We start from the raw sequence: 8,247 nt of genomic DNA, 5'->3' as shown, positions 1-8,247 counted from the left end.
GGTGTCGGCAGGATGGCCGAAGGAGAGGCTGCAGCTGGTGGTGAATGGGATCCCGTGTGGAAGACTCGGACGCCCGCTCTGGTTTGGCAGGACCTGGAAAAAGAAGACAAGGCAGAAGGCTCCAGGGCCGTTTAGAGAGGCGAGTCGTGAAGGTTTAAAGTTAGAGGAGATCAAGGAGCCTTCTCCACATTTTTCCGGGGAGGGATGCTGATCGTCGTAGCCTTGCGTATTCCTTTTTCCGTCGAGGATGAGGCGGGGGGATCTGTCTTATATGACGAAGCAGGATGCGCGTACCGGATGTTACGGGGGGGTGTTTGGACAGAACGGCCGGCGGGTACAGCGCAAGGTACCGTCGGTGGGTGGATAGGTGAATGGGTAGACGGGTCGATGAATGGAGAACCAGCGAGCCGAGTCGATGCGAAGATCAGCCAGCAGTGAGGCGCAACCGAGCTAGCCGACTTGTTGAATATGTAGCACGAGTATCTGCGGGTACAGGTACGAGAGACGACCAGGTACCGACATGTACGTGCGACCTGGCGGTCTTGAACCTTTTTTGGGACTGACAACGCCGGGATATTGGGCCCGTGTGGTGGCCGACTGGGCCTCTCACGGCAGGACGATCAGGTGGCAGGCCGTATGCAAGTGTCCCTATTGGGGCATAAGGTTCCCAGGGTGTCGGTTCTGGAGGGGCGGTTGCTCGGCGGCGGGCTGGCAGGGAGGATGGCTTTCTGCGATGCGCAAGTAATCTGCAGGCGAGCTGCTCGTCGAGGGGATCGCCGCAACAGGCAAGGCGCGGCAGGAAGGGAATCAGACAACCCGGCTTCGAAGACGGAACGAAAACAAACAAAGAAAAAAAAACAAAAAGGGTGGCCGAGAAAGAATAGAAAGATAAAAATAAAAGAGGAAAAAAAGTAATAAAAAGCCCGCGTCTGGCGATAGTGACGCACAAGAGGGGATTTCGACACCAATCCGTTGATCTTCTCAAAAGATCCGGGATCCCCAGGGTGCAGGACTGCCCAGGATGGCCGCGCACGCCAGGGGGGTCCGTCGTCCGGTAACAATGAGGCAACCAGCCGTGTACCGTAATCCCTGCGACAGGCCTTGTCGGTTGGATGAAGGCCGCAACAGCGGTGCCGTCCGTCTCCAGGATCTTTTTTGGAGGTGGTAGGGGTAGAGCGCCGTGCAGATGCAGCCGTCTCCGGGAAGCAGCGTGCTTGGCGGCGCCAGGGGACGCAATGGCCGAGTCCTTCTGGGAAGTTAGGGGGGACGGGGATGACGGAATGACTGAGGACAAAAAGTGACTGATCACTTTTGTGGAGGGCCCTTGTCGATTTCTGTTCCCCCCGAGTCCGGGCCGGCTGGGGAACACAAAACGGGGTGGATTTTTGGCACCCAAGAGAGGTGGATGCAAAATCCCTGGGCCGGTGTGGATGGTGGAAGCGGCCTGCGTCTCCAAGGGTGGATGGCGACGCTAGGAGGCTTCGAGGCAGGCGGCCGAGAAGACGTCAGTCAAACGTATTGCTGGACGACTCTGCAGCGAAGACTGGGAATCAATGCGTGGATAGGTGGGCCGTGTGTGCGTGCGTGTGTCAGTCAGGGCGGCCGACGAGCTGTCGGGTGTGTGTCGTGAGTCGTGCGTCCGTCCAGATGCGCGACTGCGAGGACGGTAGAAAAGGAGCCGGGCGTATGTACGTTTCTTGCAGCATCAAACAACAACAACGACGACGACGACGACGAAGACGAAGACGACAACAAACAAAAACAACGAACAACGAACCACGAACCGCCCTTGCAAGGAAAGAAAAAAAGAAGACCGGTAGAAGAATCCAGCAGAAAAGGGGCGGTTGCTTGGTTTCGGGCAACTCCGAGCGTCCGTGTAGGTATCCACCCGCAAACTTTAATTCAGGGCTCTGTGGCGGATGGTGGACGGGACCTGTGGCCTCATCGAGCTCCGTCCCCCAGATCAATCAATGTGCCCCAGGAGGAATGACGATCGATTGGTGCGTGGGCAACGGGCGTGGGCGTGCGGTGCGGGAGTCATCACCCCAAGGGCAAGGGGGCCCGGGGCAGCAACCTGATGGCGACAAGGGCGGTTGGTTTGTCGGGAACAAGGGACATGGGCCATGATCGACAAAGAAACCTGGGAAACCTGGAGGGAGCAAGCGGGAGCCGAACGCCAGGGGACCAGGTGAAAATTGTGTCATTGGCTCGGAGTACGGCACTTCCTTCTTATACTGTACAGTACCCCATACGGTGTACAACCCCTTGCTGGTGGATCACGCGGCCAACCGGTCGTGTTGAAGGCGGATGTTGCTCGTGGAAGACGGGAGGCGGCACGCGTGCGCCTTCTGGCAAGACAGCTCGGGAGGCTGCAGGGTTGTGTGGCCAACTTTTTTGGGGGTCTTCTTTTTTCTCTGTGCCCCTGACGGAAGCTCGGGTGCTCTACCAGCAGGAGACCCTTGAGCAAGAAGCACTTCGTCTTCATCAACCCAACCTGGAAGGTTGGAGACACGGATGTGCGCTACCCTACCCTACCTACCTAACCAACCCACCTACCTACCTACCTACCTACCTACCCTGTGGCTCCTTTCCGCTCGCTTTCCACACCACCTTTAGCTGTCTTGCCGTTTTAGGGCACTCAGCTGCCCCCCCGCGGGCACCTCACGTCGGACAGTTGGGCGGGGGTGGGGAGGGTGATGGCTCTGAGTGGATGAATGGGACTTGTGGGTTCGTAGTGTACACCGCACCCTCGCAAGGTTTTTTTTGCCCAGGGCACGCAACATCCACCATTGATTTGTTGCTGCCTGGCTGAGAAATTGCGTAGAAGGTGTGGAAGGGGCGTGGCATTGTTCCTGACTCGTCCAGGGCACCGCCGACGGAGGGATCTGGCGAAGATCACTGCCCCAATGCATAATGAGTCCAGGTACGGTGTAAGGCTGACCGTCTTCCCTGGTTGCTCCTAACTACACGTCACTCCGAGCATCCGACCCCCTTGTTCTTGGCCAACTCCTCCGGATGAGGGCGTCACGACATACGTATCGCAATGGCCGAGAGTCGCCGTGATTGGGGGGGCAGCGGCGCAATTTTTTTACAGGCGCCAATCGGCGGATCAAGGTACGGAGCTCAAGATAATAGGTACTATGTGATGACCACTTCATGCCCGGCAGTTTGGAGTCAAGGGAGCCGAGAGGAAAGATTGCCCAGGCAGTTGGAGGGATGGACATAATTGTCCGGATACCACCACACCGTCCGGCTTTGCCCTACCCAGGTAACCCGATACTCCACCGTCGACTTCACACGGTACACAATCTGACAATCGCCGGAGTTTCTTTGTCCATACGCTGGAAATTTCGGTCAGAGCGCCCTCTTTTCTCTCGGGACTGCATCATGACGCGAGCCTGTTCAGGTGGCCTTGGCTGCTGACGGCTTGGCTAAGCCAACAGGCCTTCGCTTTTTGCGGCTCCTGGCGGCTCCTGGCCATTGTCGAGAAGCGCCGACCCCGGCCACTCAGCGACCCCGTCCTACCGTCATCATGGACGCGGTGTCAAGAGGGGAGGAAAAATGTATCCAGCAAGCATCTACGGGACAGAAGAGTTCCAAAGGTTTCCAAGGATTCCTGGCTTTCATCATGGACAACAGCATGCGAAAGAAACAGGACATGGCTCCACGAGTTGGGGGTTGCAGCCCTGCAACGCTGGCCAACGTTCCCCCACCTCGGGATGCCGCCCACATGGCTCAGCTTGGCTTGGATGTCACCAAAAACAGCTGCCGCTCCCCCCTCGCTCCCGCTGCAACGGAGAGGCCCCGGCTACCGTGCCGGGATACCTGGACACGGGGGGAGGGGGGAGAAAGCCCAGGTACGTAGAGCCTAGCACGTCTTGGCGCGAAAGCCCCGTTTTACGGATGCACTATAGTAAACCCTGGTGAGGGCCACGGTGGGCAGAAGCAGTCACACCTCCGGCTCCTTCACTTCACCTCATTTGATCGGCAGCTGTCGATGACGCCAACGCGAAACCACTCTGGCATACCCAGGTGGTATGCTCGGTACCTACGTATACCGTTCTGGTTACCTGCAGATGTTTCAATCTCGAAGCTTTGCCGTGAACCCCCTTGCTCCGTCCACCGCCACTGATTCAATGAACAGTGGGCTGTGGACAGGGTAGGAGAACAGAAACCTGGGCGATGACGCATGCCATGCATTTTTGTCTCTGGTCCACGACCTACGCAGTAGCCTGCCTCCGAAAGTCGCCGAAGAGGCGTCGTGTGCCAAGTGCCTAGACACCTCAATTTCCTTTCATCGGCCGCAACTTTGGCCCAACCTCTTGTCAAGTCTCTCACCGACATTCCAAGAGCGCCTGAAACGAGAGCCGACTGGACCGTGACACAGATAGATACACAGACCCCAACGTCGCCCTTTTCAGGCACGGCGCGTGCGCAGAGCCTCGGTCTCCAGGGTTCTGTCGCCTCGTAACGAACCAATGGCTCCCGCTGGTTCAAAGCGCAGCGCACAAACATGCATGGTATGGCGTAGCATCCTCCGTCCCGCCGAGGACGACGGCGCATCGTCGATCACCCCCCCCCCCCCCTTCCCCCCCCCAGCCCAGGCCGGTCACGACGGTTACGCAGGCCCCGGCAGCTCGCCTTCCGGCCTCGCGAGCGTGCTGTGTGCATGCCTCGCCCAGTCCAGCGGAGACGGGGACGCAGCCGCTTGGGCTGCGATCTTTGATGGCCATCACAACGTCTCGTCACGGTCGTAAGCCTCGGGCTGAGAAACACCGCCTTTTCGGAACCACGAACGGAACGAGACAGGACACCACGCCGTGCTGCTGCCAAGGATCAATGGGGCTGGATCGGGGATGGAGGTCATGATTGGACGGTTGAGGCCCGGTGTGGCATGGGCTTGGCAGGTGAGGGTCGTCGCGGAAGTCAAAGAAACTGCGCGTCACGAGGACGCAAATCCAAGGCATCTGGCGCCAGTTTGGGACCCCGCCAGAACGATAAAAGATCTCGGGCGATGCCACGGACCAGGGGCCACACCCTTATCAAGGCCACCAATCGCGGCAGCCCTCTCGGAGTCGCTGCCGTCACGGCACACCTGTTTGAGCAATCCGACTACCGTTTGGCTCCAGCAGCTCCGCCAGCGCGGCGTCGCCGGGAGTGCGCATGGAGCGGTGGCGCGACGTTAGTTCAATCTTGGACATAGAAGCGAAGTGCGGAGTTGTGTTGGTCAAAAGAAACGAACAGGAGGAGTCAAAAAGGGAAAAAAAAAGGAAAAATATGTAAGAAAAAAGGGAAAAAAAGAAAGGAAATAACCAGAAATACGCTAGACAAACCGCAGTCCAAAAGAAGAAAAAGAAGCCACCAGAAACAACCCAACCCAGCCACGAGGGTGAAGATGATGGCGGCTCTCATAAGTTGAAGCCCCCCGCTCCTTGGATTCCCAACTCAACGGTTGGGCTGACCCTATTTGGAAGGAGACATACTCGCCGGACTGTAGGTCTTGCCCCTCCCAGACTGTATCACGTGACGCCCCCATACATAACCCTATCCCTTGCTACACCGCGCCCGTACAACTTCGCGGCGGCCATTCCGATGAAGACCGCCAAAGCTATTTAACCTCCCAACTCTGCTAATTACATTGAAAATGGTGGCAGGGGAGGCACCAGGGGAGGTGGGAGGGGAGGTGCCACCACCAGGGGCAGGGTCGCCAAGTCCACCAGAGGCACCAGAGGCAGGGCGCGCGGGAGGGGTGTAAGCCAGGCGAACCAGGCGTAGGCAAAGGCAAGTTAGGCAGCTGAGGTAATGGGAGGGGAGGGTATAGCAGGCGAGGTTATGGATTTTGACGCTTAAGGCGCCTTGAGGGTTAGGGTTCTGTATGGATGACGTCGTTAGATACGTTGTTGCAAATTGTAGCCATTCGATTTTTATTGTGTTTTTGAGCGATTCAGCCGCTGCGAGGTTGATTGATTTTGGAGATGATGGTTATGGTGCTGAGCAATTGATGGCGTAGGACGCGACGATGAACCAAAGGGATAGGGTTATGTATGGGGGTGTCACGTGATACAGTCTGAGAGGGGCAAGACCTACAGTCCGGCGAGTATGTCTCATTTGGAAGTCCGACATCAGGCGGCTCTTCATGTGCCTCTCCCGCCGTTTCACCCCCGAACCAACAACAGCTTTCTCGCTGCCGCCCGGACGCTGAAACGACGTGGGGCAGATCTCAGAGCAGATGGTCACATTCCCGCTTCCGGGCAGCCGCCTTGTTGTCGGTGGAGGAGAAGCCCATTTTTTTTTATCGCAGCGACGGTGACGTGTTTTTTCACCTTGGTATCCGTTGGTTCGCAGCAACGGACCACCCGGGGAGCCTCCGCACCCGCCGCACCCGCCGCACCCTGGCGACAAGTCCCGGGGCCGAACGGCGCCCCAACCCCCGGCGCCCCACCGCGAATCGGCCAAACCCCCCATGTTCCACAAACTCACTCGGTTGACCAGCCGGCTTTTGTTTCAAGACCAGGGGGAGGAACGCAGGCGCAGCTCACTACACAGTACCTAGGTACCTGCACCGTAGGTCATCATGCCCATATCGCCCAATCCGTCAGCAGCTGCACCGCCCGTCAAACGGTTGTCAGGGTTGGTTTTTTGGGCCGGAGAACCCCCGATATGGTGCCATTTTGCGCTATTCCCGGCGATTGATTGCCTTGGTTCTCCAGCAATTGAACTGGCAGTCCAACAGACAGCTTGGGGGGCCGACCCACCTACCCTCGCTTCTTTTTTCTTGGCCAGGATTATTCGCATTGGGAGGGGGAGGGGGTATGTTCCAACAGACCCCCAATGACGCTCTACACAGTAATTATGTTTCCCCTACTTGACGCTATCCATGCGACGTGATGCGGAGTAAAGGCTTTTCGTCCAGTGAACGATGGCGTGGTTAGCTAGCCGACGGCGTTTCTTTTATTGCTCTACGTCCTTCGTCCTGTAGCGTACCGCCTTGTGGGTTTGCCAACGCGTGCCGCGCGCCGGGGCGAGCGGGATGAAGCCGGGGGTTGCCGCTCCCCCAACCCAGAGGGGGGACGACATATCGGAAGCCCTGCGGGCGTCATGGTAGCATCCATGGGCATGATGGCCACACTGGCTTACATGACACATGGGATCAGGCACATCCTGAAGGACGTGCCATGCCTACCCACCTTTCGCGTGGCAATATTGGTGCTCCGACTGGTCCGCACTCGTCGCCGCACGGTATCGCTCCGGCGGGAGCGGCCGCTTCTGCGCCCCGCGGGCGACAAACTGCAGGACGAGGATGCACGGTTCCCCCTTCCGGGTCCTTCATACATATGCAGGAGGTAGGTAGGGAGGGAGGGAGGTAGGTAGATAGGTACCTAGGTAGGTAGGTAGGTAGGGAGGAAGGGAGGAAGCAGTGTGGAGTTCGGATGTATAGTAGATGAAAAGGGCAACCTTTTTTGTTGTGCAACACGGCGTCCGACCCACTCCGTTCTGTATCCCGCTGTGTTTGGATCGGTTTGCAACCCTCCTGCATCCCCTTTCTCACTTCAACCCTCGGAGCAGCAGACCTCGCAGCAGCGGTGGCCCCCACCCCCGCGCGCCCGCGCGAAAGAGAAAGCGAGCCTAATATGCATGGCCTGTTTACGGTCTACCTACCTATGCTGCGTACGACCCTTATGAGTACTCCACGCATGCACCTTTTTCCTTCGCCATCGCCTCTGCAGAAATCAGCCGCCCACGTCCTTGCCCCATCCTCCCTCCCCATTACCCCCAATCGTCAGGTTGCGTTTTGAGATAGGCGTTCCCCCATCGCCGGCAGTTGTGGATTTTACTTCGTCCGCGGAACCTTGCCGGCCGCTCGTGCATGATGTCTCGACAGGGGAAGCAGGGTTGTGGCCTGATATCGGCCAGGCATTGAAGGGGTTGAGGGGGGGGGGGGGGGAAGGGGCCCAAGATGCTGCTCCGGGCCTGCAACTGTGCACTCTCAAGCCGAGCTCTGCATATATCGAATTCAAAAGGCCTCATCAGAGGGCCCCCCCCCCCCCCCCCCAATGACAAGCAATCCTGCACAACGAGCCCCCCACAGGCCTGGAGAGGATGGATGCCATGAAGTCGTCGCGTTAGCTCCTTGGATGCCTCGCGTACAATGCGAAAAGGGCGATACGATACCGCTCTTACTCTCGGAGTTCGGCCCGCGATGGGCCCTTTGATTGGACGGCACCCGGCCGTTTGGGGGTGCGCCTC

This window comes from Remersonia thermophila, chromosome 5 (genome assembly GCF_042764415.1).
Source record: "Remersonia thermophila strain ATCC 22073 chromosome 5, whole genome shotgun sequence".
In the NCBI taxonomy this organism is placed as follows: domain Eukaryota; kingdom Fungi; phylum Ascomycota; class Sordariomycetes; order Sordariales; family Chaetomiaceae; genus Remersonia; species Remersonia thermophila.
Note: the sequence above shows the minus strand (reverse complement) of the source record.